The sequence below is a fragment of the Tursiops truncatus genome, chromosome 7, assembly GCF_011762595.2.
Source record: "Tursiops truncatus isolate mTurTru1 chromosome 7, mTurTru1.mat.Y, whole genome shotgun sequence".
In the NCBI taxonomy this organism is placed as follows: Eukaryota; Metazoa; Chordata; class Mammalia; order Artiodactyla; family Delphinidae; genus Tursiops; species Tursiops truncatus.
This window is the reverse complement of record NC_047040.1, coordinates 7,597,691-7,613,181: the sequence shown is the minus strand read 5'-3', so window position 1 is coordinate 7,613,181 and position 15,491 is coordinate 7,597,691. Positions and strand designations below refer to the sequence as shown.

Here is a 15,491-nt window from a genome sequence, read left to right as displayed (position 1 = left end):
ACTCGCCACAACTAGAGAAAGCCCATGCACCGCAATGAAGACCCAACGCAGCCAAAAATAAAAACATAAATTAAATAAATAAAAATTTTTTAAAAAGAAAGTAAATAACAAAATAATCTGCTGAGAGGTGAAAGTGGCTACCCTTGGGGAGGGGCAGAGGAGGGAGAGGGACAGAGGGCTGCTGTTCTTCATAATGAGCCTTTAAAACTACTTCACTGTTTGAACTATCGATACTTCAATTTTTAAATTTTTATTTTGAAAAATTTCAAACATACATGAAAGTAAAGAAAATAACACAATAAATCCACCATCCCTATCTCCTAGATTTAACTACTGTCAACATTTATTCTTTGCTAAAGTATTTTAAAGCAAACCACAGACATCATGTCATTTCACTCTTACATATTTTGATATGTGGCTCTAAAAATTTTGGACGTTTTCTTACATAACCACAATGCCATCAGATACCTAACAATAGTAATGCCCTGGTGTCACCTAAACCCCAGTCCATAATTACATTTCCCAGATTGTCTCCAATCGATTTGTCCAAAGTGGAATCAAAACAAGTTACCAACATTACATTTGGTTTTTGTGACTCCTAAATATCTGATAGTAAGTTCCTTTTTAAGAATCAAGAAGCAAACAGTACCTGAAATACAAAGAAGGAATTGTGAGGACAGTGTGCCAGCGGTCATGTTTTGGTGGGGGTGGCAACATGCATGGGGGAAAAAAATGAACGGAAAAAGACCAGAAGGAAATAAAATAGAATGCCCGTAGTGGTTGTGTTTGGGTAGTAAGACTACGAGTAATTTTTTCTACTTTTTTGTATTTTCTAGTGTTTTTTGAAAACATGTATTACTTTCATGTTTTTATAAATGCTTATTTTGCAAAAGTTTAACTAAATAGAAAATAAAAGCCCATAGAAGAAAACTAACTTGAGTCAACAGAAAAGAACCCTGAATCTGAATTAAGCCTGCCAGGGCCAGACCCAAGGAATAAAAAGCTGCCTGATCTAATGAGCTTCCAAAATACGAGGGTCATAAAAGAAGCACTCGGAAGAGGCAGACTCCGAAAACTCAGCTGGTCTCTGGAGGGCTGCTTTTGGAGGCAGTGTCTAGCGACCAAGCCTTCTGGCACCAGGGGGCTGGAGAGCAGGTGTGGAGAAGGCACAGGGTCCAGGAGGGGATGCTGGGCCTCTATCAAAGCAAGCCAAACAGGCAGTGTGAGCATTTAGACTTCAGACAGTCGTGGAGCAAGACCCGCTAACCACACTCCTTGTACGGTGGTCATTCAGACGTCCTACCCAGAACAGGAGGCCACACGGTGGGTGGACCTCGGTGGTTAGTCCTGGGTGTAGTGACACATAAGTATCTCTTACTCACAGTCAAGATGCATGAAATGAGAGTTCGGATTCCAGACTCATGTCCAAGGGGTGGTGCTTGTTCAGGGGGCCAGAGAAGGCAGTAAGGAGGGAGGTGGCCCTGCATCAAAAACCCAGTAAACAAGGAGGAGGGCAGCCAAAGCCTGAGGCTGGCTTTGTATGTAGTGGTGGCTTCTCGTGATACAAGGTCTTGGACTTAGAAGGAGCCAGAGAAGGGCCAGCAGCATTGAGCCATTTCTACTGCAGCATGGCTGCCAGTCTCACCTGGACTTGAAGTGGAGAACATTTTTGGTTTTTTTTCCTTTGTCTGCTGGAATGTCTTACTTTCTGGAGCAGGCATGGTCAGCTATAGAAAGCCTATTCCAACTTTTTTTAAACACCCAGTAGATTTTTTTTAAGTATGCACTAGGAAGCCTTGGTCATATATACTTTCATTAAGCCAGTGCCCAGGTTTTTCGAACAGTAAACTCTGGAAGATCCATTTTGAGCATATTTCTCACATATTGGTGGTGAGCGCATTGTTCTCTGATCTAGATAATTGTGATTATATATTTTCGTAAGAGAAAACAAACCCAACTAAATCTGGTGCTTTGTAAGATCCACGTCTGGTACCATGAAATCCACTTTGACCGTGTCAGGCCAGTGACTCATTATCCCTGCTCATCATGTGTCTCAGTTGGCAAGGCACTAAGGCCCTGCAAAACGGAGACCACATCCACGTGCTCCACTCATCAGAGGCATCTTAATTTGAAGTCCCCTTTGGAAACAACACCAATCTTACACTTTAAAGAAGGTCACAAACAATGAATGTGACTTGATAACTAAGTCCTTAAGTCTTAGAACCATAAAATCTCAGGGTCAAAGGTCAGAATCATAAAGGAAGAGTCTCATAATTACAGTAGCAATCCACAGCTTGTGTCTCCCACAGCGTACCTGCCCTGTGCTCTCTGGCTCGGTTAGAATGCAGGAGTGTACTCCGAGGTGCCCGTTTCAGCCTCAGTCAGTGGCAAACTCCTTTCAGCCGTTTACACAGCCCAGAAGCCATGGGCTCATTATTGGCTCTGGTCTTTCTCTCACCCCTCACGTCCAGGCCAGCAGTAAGTCACCTCAGCTTTGCCTCCAGTACCTCCAGAATCTGCCCCCTTCCTTACCACTCCCAGCACTGACACCTGCATCCAGGCTGCCATCCCCCACCCGACTGCAGGGGCCTCCCGACTGTTCTCTGAGCTTCTGCTGCTGCCCCGCTTCATCGTCTCCCTACACAGCAGAAAGAGTGATTCTTCTAAATCAGAAATTAGGTCTCGTCTCTTTCTCCTTTTTAATAGCTTGTCAGTCTCTCATTCAGAATAAAATCTAAGAAATCTTTAAAGTGGGATTTCTTTCCCTGTTCTTTTCTCTCTGTCTTCTCTGCTAGAAATGCATGGATTGCAGCGAGTTCCGGGGACTAGGGTCTTTTCTCGTTTCCTGGAGCATCTTTACTCGCATGGGAAAAGCAGCTTTTACCACGTGGCTGAGCTCTCCACTATGTAGCAGCTCCGAAGCCCAGCTTCCACGACCTGACCTCAGAGGAGGTCAGACTTCCCTAACTGCCATCCTAGAAAACCCTGCAAGTCTCTGCCCATTCTTTGTAGCTCAGGAAAAGTCTTTCTAGTCACTGCCTAACACCCCATTTTGAACATTGGACATTGTAGGAGAACTGTGGTATGTGCCAGTTCAGACTGTCTTTCTTCAGCTGGATCTTCAATGCTGCTTAGGAATCCTTTTATTTATTGCTAATGCAGTTGTTTCAAACCTTTATTCTTGCTTCCCGCTTCCAACTTTGCCTTCCGGTCCTCTTTCCCTCAAGACCCGCCATTCCCCCAGGTAACTTTCAGTTTTCCTTCTTGGAAAGCAGAGAGACCAGCCAGCTGGGTCTGCTACAGTCCCCTCTTCAGAGACTCATCGTTTCCCCTGTCTCGATGCAGTAAAACACACTCCTGTTGCAACCTGAGGTTACGCCCTATGTTCTCCGGGTCTTTTAATGGCATCGGCATCCTCTGAACCACCCAGACGCTCAGTCTCTAGCCTGCCACATCCCAGCAGTTTTAAGTGATAGCAGCTCTACCTTTGCAGAGTGTCTCTCATCAATCCTCTCTTCACTGTTAGCACAGTCGCTGTCCCCACCCAAGTACTTGACATCCTCCCCTGGATAGGAGAGACTGTTCATGACCTCTTCATTCTGTATCCCCAGTGGTGGTAGGTGACTTTGCAGAAGCTGAATCTGGTCCTGTTCCTCAATATCCTCTTACAGCATGACAGTGGGACAGTGGGTTACGATTGTCTACAAAAGTCTAATCTCCAGAGAGTGGCAAGCAAAGACCTCCACCAACCCCTCCCCCATTGCGTGACCATCTGCCGCACGTCCTTCAGCCCCCTCAGCCTCTGCTGTCACCACTGTAGGGTTCGTTTGGCCTAATACGGAATTGCTCCACTTCTGAGACTTCGCATATGCTTTTCCCACTTCCTGGAATGTCCTTCCCTGCATCCCTACTAATATGAATCCTACTTATCCTTGAGACTCGGCTAAAATGCCTCTTCCTCTATGAAACTGTTATTAGTCCTTCATTCATTCACTTAGTAAATATTCATTGAATGTTTGCTCTGTTCAGACACTATACAAGGTATTGAAGATACAGGAATTAAATATGCACTAAAATAGAAACAGTAGTTAATTCCTGATCCTGGATTTTATAGATTTTTTTCTTCTCCTTTTCCCACCTATATTTTTTTAAAGTTTTCTGCAATGAATGGATATTGTCATTGTAGTAAAAGTAAGAATTATTTTGAGTTTTTTTTTCTGATTTTGTTTGTTTGTTTGTTTTAATAAACAGGAGAGAGATATTGGAGTGTTTTTGTAGGCTCCATGGGAAGGCGGATAGGAGATGTTGAAGATGAGGAAGGAAGGAACAGATTTTTGGAACCGGGTCACGAAAGAAGTGGGAAGTTGAGGACCCAAACCCCAGGTGGGAGATTAGCTCTCACCAGGAGGATGAGGACCACAGACTCTCCCAGCCTGGAGAGAGTACAGCATGGGGTCCCTGCTGAAATCTGGGAAGGGGGCAGGGTGGCCTTTCTGAGAAAATGCTCAGATGGGAGGAACCCTGCCCTTCCTGTCAGAACCCATCTTCCCATCTCCCACCCCTACAGCACCTGTTGTCTGCACTTCAGCACCATATATGCACAGATCTGTCATCCTACTGGACCTTAACATCCTTGTAGCAGAGCCCACTTTTAATTTTTAAAAAAAATTTTTTTAAAGTTTTGGTTGCATTGGGTCTTCGTTGCTCTGAGTGGGCTTCCTCTAGTTGCAGCGAGCGGGAGCCACTCTTCTTTGCGGTGCACGGGCTTCTCATTGCGGTGGCTTCTCTTGTTGCGGAGCACGGGCTCTAGGCGCACAGGCTTCAGGAGTTGCGGCACACAGGCTCAGTAGTTGTGGCACGTGGGCCCTAGAGCACACAGGCTTCAGTAGTTGTGGCACGTGGGCTCAGTAGTTGTGGCTCACGGGGTTTTGGGGGGAAGGCTTAGTAGTTGTGGCACACAGGCTTAGTTGCTCCGCGGCATGTGGGATCTTCCCGGACCAGGGCTCGAACCCATGTCCCCTGCATTGGCAGGTGGGTTCTTAACCACTGCACGACCAGGGAAGCCCGCATTCTTAATTTTTTTAATCTCCTCCCTCCCCTCCCCCACAGCACAGTGTCATGTACCCCTAAAATGCTCAAAAATGACTTCATAAAATGAATCGCACATCCGTTTTCACAGTTGTTTAGCCTGCTGTATCACCATGGTGTTCCCTTGGTAAGGCGTTTTTATCGCAGCAGCCATCTCAGCACCCCTGAGCTATATCCTGGGATCGAGGAAGGCCTCGCACAGCTTCCGCCAGCAAAGGCACGCTGCTGCTTCTGCGTGATGGGCCGTCCACAGAATGTCTCCCCCTCTGCCTTCCCTGCTCACCTTGCCGCTGCCACACCAGCTGCCACCTATGGAAATGCTATGAAACTTGAAAAATGAAACGGTGTGCTCCTCCTGGGTCATCTTGGTGTCTGCAGCAAACCCACAGAGCCGAGGCGCATGTGTAGGACGTGTGACTGGGGGCTGCAGCTCATGGTAAAGAAACAGAGTGCTGGGCTTTGTGTTTCATCCTCGGACATTGCGGCGGTAATCTTCCCCGGGCCGCTCCCAGTGAGAGACTATACCTTCAAAGGCTGACTCCGAAAATAATAGAAAAGTTCCCAGAATATTCATCTTTAGTCCTTAGCGGGGCAGAATTGTTTTATTTCAGGCCTGTAGAGACAGCCTGGGACCAGAGGAGCCTTTCGAAGAACTCCCCTGTGTACTTTGTGTCCTGGTTTGCTAGTGAAGGTACGGGGCAGTTAGAGGCTTATGTAAGGTCACTTCAAGGTAACAGCAGACTAAATCCTGAGCACAGATTTTGCTGTGAAGCCTTGAGGTTAAAATAAGAATATTTTCAAGAAATTCAAAACAAAACAAGACACCGTTTTTAAGACTGTTGTGCAAAGAGCGAAAAATTATGTTTAATCACCTTTTCTCCTGCATTTTGATGTTACTAATTGTGGATTTGACTTAACTGTAAGGACTTGGGCTCTGAGGTTAATAAACAACGTAACACGTCGCTGTGCTGCATGTCTTTAAAAGAAGGATGGGGGCTTCCCTGGTGGCGCAGTGGTTGAGAGTCCGCCTGCCAATGCAGGGCACACGGGTTCGTGCCCCGGTCCGGGAAGATCCCATATGCCGCGGAGCGGCTGGGCCCGTGAGCCATGGCCGCTGAGCCTGCGCGTCCGGAGCCTGTGCTCCGCAACGGGAGGGGCCACAACAGTGAGAGGCCCGCGTACCGCAAAAAAAAAAAAAAGAAGGATGGACCTCTTGTTTTGAGAGATGGCCTAGGTTGGTCCTTTTGAAAGGCTGGAGCTGAATTAACCTCACAGGCTTTAGAAGTCTGTGATTTTGTGTTTCCTGGGTCAGTCTGAACGCAATCCTGAGAAGCTTCCTCCATTGCTCTCCTACACTTTCCTCCCTTTCCTCCCTCTCCTCCACCTCCAGCTTCCTTCCCACATCCCTTAGGCCTCCCATCCAGTCCACCACCTTTAAAGCTTCCTCCCGCCCCTCCCCACCGGCTCGTTCGCAACTGTCTGCAGTAAAGGGAACACTGTTCAAAGACCGCTCAGGCATGGACCCTCATCCTCTGTCACAGGAAAGGAATTCTTGTCTCCTAACCACTTCCCGGCCTTCAGGCTTTTCTGCCATTTCCTAGGTTTGCAAGGCAGACACTTGAGGAAGTCTCCTTGTTTCCTTCTTGTTAGGCTTAGAAGTGTAGACAGCTACCTCCAGGGCAAGATGGTGTAGGGGAGCAAATTTGCCACTCCAGAATGTCTCTTTGACATGCGGATTATTTTGAGCTGAAAACAATCAAGACCCAAAAGCCTCAGGAAGAAACTTTCACTTTACCCTAACTGTCTAAAGAACGTAGGTAGAGGACCTGTTTCCCGAAGGGAAGGAGTTGTCACCATAGATAACTATAGGATGAACTTGGTATGGTAGACAGGGAGGAACCTCACAGAATCTGTTTTGTTAAAATTCTCCTCTGTGTCCCATTGTCTCTGCCAGGCCCGGCAAACATTTGTTTACCAAACATTTGCTTTTCCATCTTCACGTGAATTTCCTTCCTCTGCTTCTAAATCCTAAACTACCCCCAACATCCTCTTTTGTCTTTAGTTGAAGGTGGTATTTAAGGTGAGGTTTCAGCCATTTTAGTGGGTTACTCAGCTTTCTTGAGTCTCTTCCACGTATACCATGTTATTAAACTTCTGTTTGATTTTCTCCTATTAATCTGTCTCATGACAGTGTAATTCTTGGACCAGCCAGAAGAACCTAGAAGGGTAGAGGAAAATTTCCTCCTCTCTGACGATAGGAATGGGCCGGATTATAGTGTGAGGGACAACAGACTAGGCTGGTGGCAAGTCATCTGAAACAGTAGAAGAGAACACAGTTGCCTCTATACAAATAAATCCTCCAGAAAATTCTAGCACATAAATAACCTGCCTTATAACTAAAACTGGCAAACACATGGCCCTCTGCCGCCCATGCTCCCTCCTCAGCTCCCCTTGGCACTGGTCACTAGTCGGCCTGTTACCTGAAAACTGGGTTCGCCTGTTGGTGGGTGTTGAGCCAAAAGACACAACCAAGCCAAAGAGCGAGAGAAGGAAGGATTGATTACTGGCAGCAAGTAAGGAGAACACCAAGGATCTTTCCCAAAGCAGTGTCCCGCCGAGGAGCAAAATTGGGGAAGTTTTAAGCTAAGGATGCATGCATACTCCTGAAAAGGCTTCAGCAAAGGAGGGTGGAGGGTTCAGCATAGAATTGGGGCAGAGGTTGACGGAGTCCAGGTTGTAGTTGATTGAAATCACGAGGATCAGAAAAAGTCAACGTCATCATTCGTAGGTTCCAGTTAATCTGATAGATGAGCACTCAAGGGGGGTTTGAATTTTGCAAAACAGCTCAGAAATGTGCTTGAGGCTAATCTTTACCGTTGAAACAGAACTAGGAGTCTTTATAACTGACATATTATCTCCGATATGGTTAAGTTAGCTCCCTGGCCTGGTAACAGCGGTTTCTTTTTACCTTCTTTCATTCCCTTAAATTCAGCGACTGAGACCTATTCTTCTGCAAGGGCAAGCATTGTGGCCAGGCTCAGATCACACAGTGACTGAGGCCTTAGATGGTTTCTCTTATTTAAGAGAGTTCCGTCTGGTTCTCTTACTCTGGGGACCCCCTATCCTGTCTGCTTACATAGCCCCCCGCCTTGAGATATTTCACTCTTCTCTCTTGAGGGGTACAGGGCTGAGGGTGGGCGTTGTAGTCTCCCTGGTTAGAGGAGTGAAACTCTCTTGTTGCCAGAGCTAGAGAAGTTTTGGGGTCCGCCGGAGTAGTGTCTGCACCTCTCACTTGCATAGCATTATTCTAGCAGGTGTCGGAGAAGTACAGCAGGAGAGACAGTTAACAGCAATTTTGCAACATCATTAGCAGAGACTTGATCCAAGAGCCCCCTGAACCAAACCATTTTCCCTAAACTGGGAAGAGGATCATTCAGAGAAGAGATTTAATTTTTTTTCATATGCGTCATGAGGTGAGTCACATTAGAAGACTCATCAGGTATAAAAACCAGCATTCAGCATGTCTTATAGCATAAGTTCTTCCTTGAGCAGCTGTTAAAATATCAAAGGCCACGCAGTTCTGTAGGACCGCTTTTTTCATCATAGAAACTTCAGAGTGATATTTGTCGTAAGTAGTTTTGCTCTGTGGCAGTTTCACTGGAGAATTTCCTTTAGTTTTGTTGCACATGAGCTAGTTAAGCTAGTTAAGAGTCTTTGATAAGGCTGCTGGGAATCTAAGAGTTTTCAGTTTTTAGAGGAATCAGGTAGAGAGAAAAAAATGTCTCAATCCTACCAACAAAGGTATAATTTACAAAGTTGTTGTAGGTTATAATTAGCTTAAGGGGAAAGGTTTCCTTGTATCTGGAAAACACAGATTAAAAGCCAGCACTATTTCTTTGGGAAAGATCCCCAGTGTTCTCCTTCCTTTTGCTGCAAGTAATAAATCCTTCCTTCCCCCGCTCTTCGGCTTGGTTGTGTCTTTTGGCTTGACACCCACCAAGAGGCGAACCCAGTTTTCAGGTAACAGGCCCAGTCCGGCCACAGTAGGAGAGGACACAGCGAGGTCTAAATGAAGCGTGTTGCTGACAGTGCTTCCGTCTTGTTACTTACTCTTTGATCCTACCACGGTCCTCCCTGTTCTTCTTTAAGAAGTGACCTGTGCTTCGCTCTTTCACCGTAGGCCTGGTGCAAGGAGCAGGCCCAGCAGGGGAGACCCCTGCTCGCTCCTCACCGCCGCTGCCTCTGCTCCCTGCATGACGTCACCAGCACCCTCCCATCACAGACATGTTGCCATCAGCCTCTCCGAGCTGTCTTCGAGCCCTGCCTCTTTCTGCCCAGTTTCTTTTCGGACACATTCCTCTTGGTACCTTTGCCTTTTTTCACCACTGGGCCTCCCCACCCTGGGGTGATTACCTCGTGTCCACAGCTAAGAAGCGGCAGAAATCTGTGCGCCCCGACCCTGGCCAACTCAACAGCCTGGTTTTGTTCCAGACAGGAAAATGTTTCTTTCTTCCTATTACGTTTTCCATTTGTTTGTTTATGTGTGTGTTTTTATTGAATTATAGTTGATTTACAATGTTGTGTTAGTTTCTGGTGTACAACAAAGTGGTTCAGCTGTATATATGTATATGTGTATATATTATATAGCTGAAAAACAATATATATATATTCTTTTTCATCACAGGTTATTATAAGATATTGAAGATAGTTCCCTGTGCTATATACTAGGACTTGTTATTTATCTGTTTTATGTATAGTAGTGTGTATCTGCTAATCCCAAACTCCTAATTTTTTTTTTTTTTTTTTTTTGCGGTACGCGGGCCTCTCACTGTTGTGGCCTCTCCCGTTGCGGAGCACAGGCTCCGGACGCGCAGGCTCAGTGGCCATGGCTCACGGGCCCAGCCGCTCCGCGGCATATGGGATCTTCCCGGACCGGGGCACGAACCCGCGTCCCCTGCATCGGCAGGCAGACTCTCAACCACTGCGCCACCAGGGAAGCCCCCAAACTTCTAATTTATCCCTCCCCCCTTTCCCCTTTGGTAACCACAAGTTTGTATTCTATGTCTGTGAGTCTGTTTCTGTTTTGTAAATAAGTTCATTTTCCTCATATGTTTTTTTGAACCAAATATTTTACGTACAGAAGCCCAGAGATGTTACAGAAGTGATTTTGCATCTAATTACTTAAAATTACAAATTAACCCGATTAGCAGTTTTTCGAACCAAATATTTCTTAATGAGACACTGGCATATTTTTTAGAAGATAAATTTTTAAATACATTTGAATGGAAATTAACTGTTTTCAAAGGATATGGTTTTCTCACAACTTTGTATCTATAAAATATAGAAAGTTGATATTATTTTGTTTACTTCACTATCTATTTCATGACCTTTGGCTGAAATATAATAAAAATAACACTAGATTTTGAGTCTGAGCTGATCCTGGCTGTCACTTAGGAGTTTGTATGACTTTTCACAAATCCCCAACCTTTTCTCTCAGCGTAAAATGCGCTGAGTAATGCCCTCCTCCCAGATGTGTTGGAGAGATTTTAAAGGGTCGTAGGTATGAGAGTTCTGCCACCGAGCAGGGCCAGGTGCTTTGCAGTGTTGAGCCACTTCCTGTCCTACCTGCTACCGGAAAGTAGGTCTTGAGGTAGACAGTATTTGCTCGTTTCTAACCAGGTTTTTTTCCAGCCAGATGCCTTCCGTCGGTATTGGCAACATATTTAATCTGACGTTCCACGTAAGAGCGTCCTAGAGTATACGCAGGAAACTTGCCGCCTGCAGAAAGGGAGTGACCCAAATCCTGTGATTAAATGAAGGGAAGGGGAAGGACATGATTCTTCTTTGAAGGGTTCTGTTTATGAAGCTCCTCATGGCTTTTTTACTTTTTCCATGAAAAACTCTTTGTCCTTTTGTCTTCTGCCACTGGCCCTGGTTACGAACGGGGCGTTGATGGGAATCTAGTTTCCAAATTGGAAATTAATGAGGTGTTTCATCCAGAGAGGCCTTCCTCCTGTACTGTAAGGCACGCTGCCCCCAGAAACCAACACCCGCCCCCCGCCTGGCCCTGTTTGGGTCTCAGCTTTCCTGTTGCCCTTCTCTGGATAAGGCTGCGATGGGTATCCTTGCTGCCTCCCCACAGTGTGGTTTCTTGGCCTAAGAATTTTTTTAGTCCGTGTGTCAGATACGATTCCCAGAATCACTGGATTGTTTTGAAGCAGGATAGGTTCTGCTGCCCGACTGTCACTGGGCCAGGATGTTCTTGTTGGCGCTTCAGAGCTTCCACTTCAGCCCTTTGTATGTTCCAAAAGAAGGTACAGGGCTTCCCTAGTGGCGCAGTGGTTGGGAGTCCGCCTGCCAATGCAGGGGACACGGGTTTGAGTCCTAGTCTGGGAGGATCCCACATGCCGCGGAGCAACTGGGCCCGTGTGCCACAACTACTGAGCCCGCATGCCACAACTACTGAAGCCTTTGCGCCCTAGAGCCCATGCTCCGCAGCAAGAGAGGCCATCACAATGAGAGGCCTGCGCACTGCAACAAAGAGTGGACCCCTGCTCACCTCGACTAGAGAAAGTCTGCGCGCAGCAACAAAGACCCAACACTGCCAAAAATAAATTAATTAAAAAAAAAAAGAAGGTACAGATTTTGTGGAATGCAGGCATTAAGGGAGGGGAGGCTCAAGTAAGGTGAAAGAGCTGTGGGGAGCTTCTCATCAGCGCGGAGTCTCAGATTTGCTGGTGTTCGTGGGTGCTGTCGTTGACTGATAAGAAAACAAGCTGAAGGAGCAGAGGTGCCCGTTAGGAAAAAAAAGAGTAGCTCAAACTGACTGAGATAGTGCAGCCATTCTGTATTACTAGCAAGTTTTTTTTTGGGGGGGGGTTGGTTGTTGTTTTTTGGCGGTATGCGGGCCTCTCACTGTTGTGGCCTCTCCCGTTGCAGAGCACAGGCTCCGGATGCACAGGCTCAGCAGCCATGGCTCACGGGCCCGGCCGCTCCGCGGCACGTGGGATCTTCCCGGCCTGGGGCACGAACCTGTGTCCCCTGCATCGGCAGGCGGACTCTCAACCACTGCGCCACCAGGGAAGTCCCACTGCTAGCAAGTTTTGATGAGGAGTGCGAGACTTCTGATTTTGTCAAGTTACAGTTAATACATTTTAAGAACCCCTCAGGATGAAAAGTGGCCCCTGGTCAGGGCTCAGCCCTATAAATGAGGGTTCAGAGGGAGCAACAAAGCTGTTTAGAGCCGGATCCGTGGACTTCAGGGTGGCAGGGTGTCTAGGAACCTCCTGGAACTTACTGCAAAATTTTGTTTGTAAATACTTCAGGGGAGAGGGCCTGGAGCTTTCACTAGCTTTTTAAAGCAGTTCTTGACCCAGCAGTTTGCATGAAAATGGATGCCCAGTCAGGGTGGTACGAGTCTCCCTGCCTGTGTGCGGTGGTTACCCTGTGTGAGTGCAGGGCTTACCTGTGTCTTCTAGGAAAAGAGGACACAGACCTCAAGAGGCCAGATACCCTATGAGCCGGATGCCTGAGGGAGTGTGTGAAAAAGGAGTGGAATCGAACAGAAAGGAACATTTTCCCAAGCTAAAGATGTGGACACAGAAGGAGGAGGATTGACTGACCAGGATTGGAATGAAATGGAGAAAAGCAAACAAGCTGACTCTCCAGGGGGAAGACTTTGCGACCACAAGAATGAATAGGTCGTGGCCCTGTCATCCTAGCAGAGGTTGGAGCAGCTCCATTAGTGGGGAGTTTTCAGGAAATGTGGGTGTGATGGAAGGACAAGCATGGCTGACCTTGAAAGGGGCTCTTCTGGAGGCCTGCACGCACTACTTCCCCACAGGACTGTTGGGCAGTCCCTAGAATTGCCTCTACCATTTCTCTCGCATTCAGCACACACAGACACCTCCTGAGAGCCAAATTCAGGACCCGCTTGCCATAGCAGAAGAGTCATGAGCACAGTATTTGAATTGCTTGTATTTTGAGATAGGAGTAGCTCTTGGAATAATCCAGAAAGTATAGTTTGAGGGTTTTTTTTTAAAGAAAGAAAGTCTGATATTACAGATTCAAGACTCTTCATAATAAGGCTCTTTGCACTGAACTAAAGAAAAATGTCAGTGGTCGCTACCATTCTCTTCCTGTGCTTCATGGCTGCCATTTCAAGAGTACTGGTTCTTCCTTCATTGGAAGGAGAGGGTATCAGAGGGGTCTCGCTAGCTATCCAGGGTAGGAGCTGTGTCCCCTAGAGGTTTGTGGTGTGGACAGCTGTGGGCTGGGCTCTCCCGTTCCCCACTGGAAACACCTATGGACCCTTCAGATGGTCTTTTTCGGGAAGTCTTGTCTCTGAAGTTGTGGCCACAGTGGTTTACTTGATGAAAAGGGTGTTTGCAAGCCGAGGGAGAAAGTTCCTGCGGCCGATTGGCGTTCCCTGCCTTCTCCCAAGCGCACTCTGCCCCTCGGCACACCTGGCTCTTCCCTGCTCGTGGGTCACATTTCCCACAGCATTTAGCTCTGACCTTCTCCGCTGTCTTCATGCCCTTGAGCCCCACCCAGCCCCCTTCACTCTTTGTCCTACACTTTTCCAGAGATCGGGGCCATCCACTGTGAGTGCTCTCACCTTCTCTCTTCTTCCCCTCGGGATCTCCTCCCCCGTCCCCTCCCCTTTTCTTCCTGCCCTCTCCAGGCCACTTTTCCTCTCTCCTGGATGGGTCGCCTTGGCACTACTTGGCACTACTCCCTTTGCTCTCTCGCACCGCATCTTCTTTTTGTACTGGCTTCTTCCCCTGCCTGCAAACACGGCACAGGCCTCTGTCCTGCCTGCTCAACAACATCCCTGTCCTACCGTCCTTCTGGAAGCGGTCACCCACACTCATTGCATTGCCTCTACTGCTGGACATTCACCTATCCTTTTTTTTTAAAAAAAAATAAGTTTATTTATTTATTTATTTATTGGCTGTGTTGGGTTTCCATTGCTGCGAGTGGGCTTTCTCTAGTTGCGGCGAGCGGGGGCTACTCTTCATTGCAGTGCGCAGGCTTCTCATCGCAGTGGCTTCTCTTGCTGCGGAGCATGGGCTCTAGGCACACGGGCTTCAGTAGCTGTGGCTCGCGGGCTCTAGAGCGCAGGCTCAGTAGTCATGGCGCACGAGCTTAGTTGCTCCGCGGCATGTGGGATCTTCCCAGACCAGGGCTCGAACCCGTGTCCCCTGCATTGGCAGCAGATTCCCAACCACCGTGCCACCAGGGAAGTCCCTCACCCATCCTTAACCCAGAGCGTCCCAAACTTTTTCCCATCATAACACACGCAGAAGATGTTGCTGTTTGAGTGGCACGTGGCATGTGTGTGCCAGGCTGAGGAAAGGCAGGGCTCTGGTTGCCCTGAGGACGAGAAGTGCTGTGGCAGCATCCCTGTAATCCATTCCCAGCACATGCCTGAGATCTTTGCAATTCGACCCTGTCCGCCGCCCCTCGCCATACTTTGCCCCCTAAAATAGCCTTCCTAAAGACCACCAGTAACTGAATGCAAAGACCTTTTCTTTGTTTCCGTCTTCGTTGACATCCAAGTGGCATTTGACATACACTAGTGGTTGAGCGCTCAGACTCTGGGGCGGGCCTGCCTGCGTTCAGTTCCTGGCTTTGCCGTTCTCTAGTGGTATGACCTTGGGCAGCTTATTTAATGTGTCTCTGCCTTGCTTTCCTCATTTGCAGAATGAGGATAATAAAATACCTACCTCCTAGGGTTGCTGTGTGAGTTCAATAGTTGCCGTACGGAAAGTGTGTAAGCGGTGCCTCTCTCGTCAGAAGTGCCGGGAGTGTCTGCTGTAGCTTTTGAGTCCCCCTTCTCTGAGGCCCTTTCTCCTGTTTCTCCTAATATTGGACGCTCCCAGTCTTTCTCCTGGCTCTTTGAACTCCCTTGGTTTTTGTTTGTTTCCATTCTCCAGTTTCTCTTTTGGCTCCCCAAAATGGAGGAGGGCGTGGAGAATGCAGCCTCGACTCTCCTACTTCCCTTCTTCCCTTCTTGGACCCTCTGGTCGATGATGCCAGCTCCCACCTTCAGCCCAGTCATTGCCCCAGGCCCCGAGTGCCTGCTGCAGATCGCCCTCTGGATCTCCTCCCTGCACCTCAGACCCAGGAGTCCCCAAAATATTTGAATGTTTTATTTTTGTTTTAAAAGTAGTAAATGTTCATTATAGAGAATACAGACACATTGAAAGTATTAAACATCTTTAATCCCACCACTCAGCAAGCACCACTGCTGAAAGGCTCTCCAGCTGGGCTGCGTTTCCCCCAGGGAACATTTAGCAATGTCTGAAGACATTTTTGGTTTTCATCTCGGGGTTTGGGGGAGGTGCTACCGGCATTTAGTGGGTAGAGTCCAAGGATGCCACTGAGCATTTTACAGAGCA

General features: G+C 47.5%; 1 protein-coding gene and 1 long non-coding RNA gene across 17 annotated transcripts in view; one reads left to right on the top strand and one right to left on the bottom strand.

The window, feature by feature from the left end:
• DIS3L2 (DIS3 like 3'-5' exoribonuclease 2) overlaps positions 1-15,491 on the top strand; it is a 373,682-nt gene that overhangs the window by 281,171 nt on the left and 77,020 nt on the right. The window lies entirely within an intron of this gene.
• The window catches only part of LOC109548012 (uncharacterized), a 42,264-nt gene that overhangs the window by 9,551 nt on the left and 17,222 nt on the right, over positions 1-15,491 (bottom strand). The window lies entirely within an intron of this gene.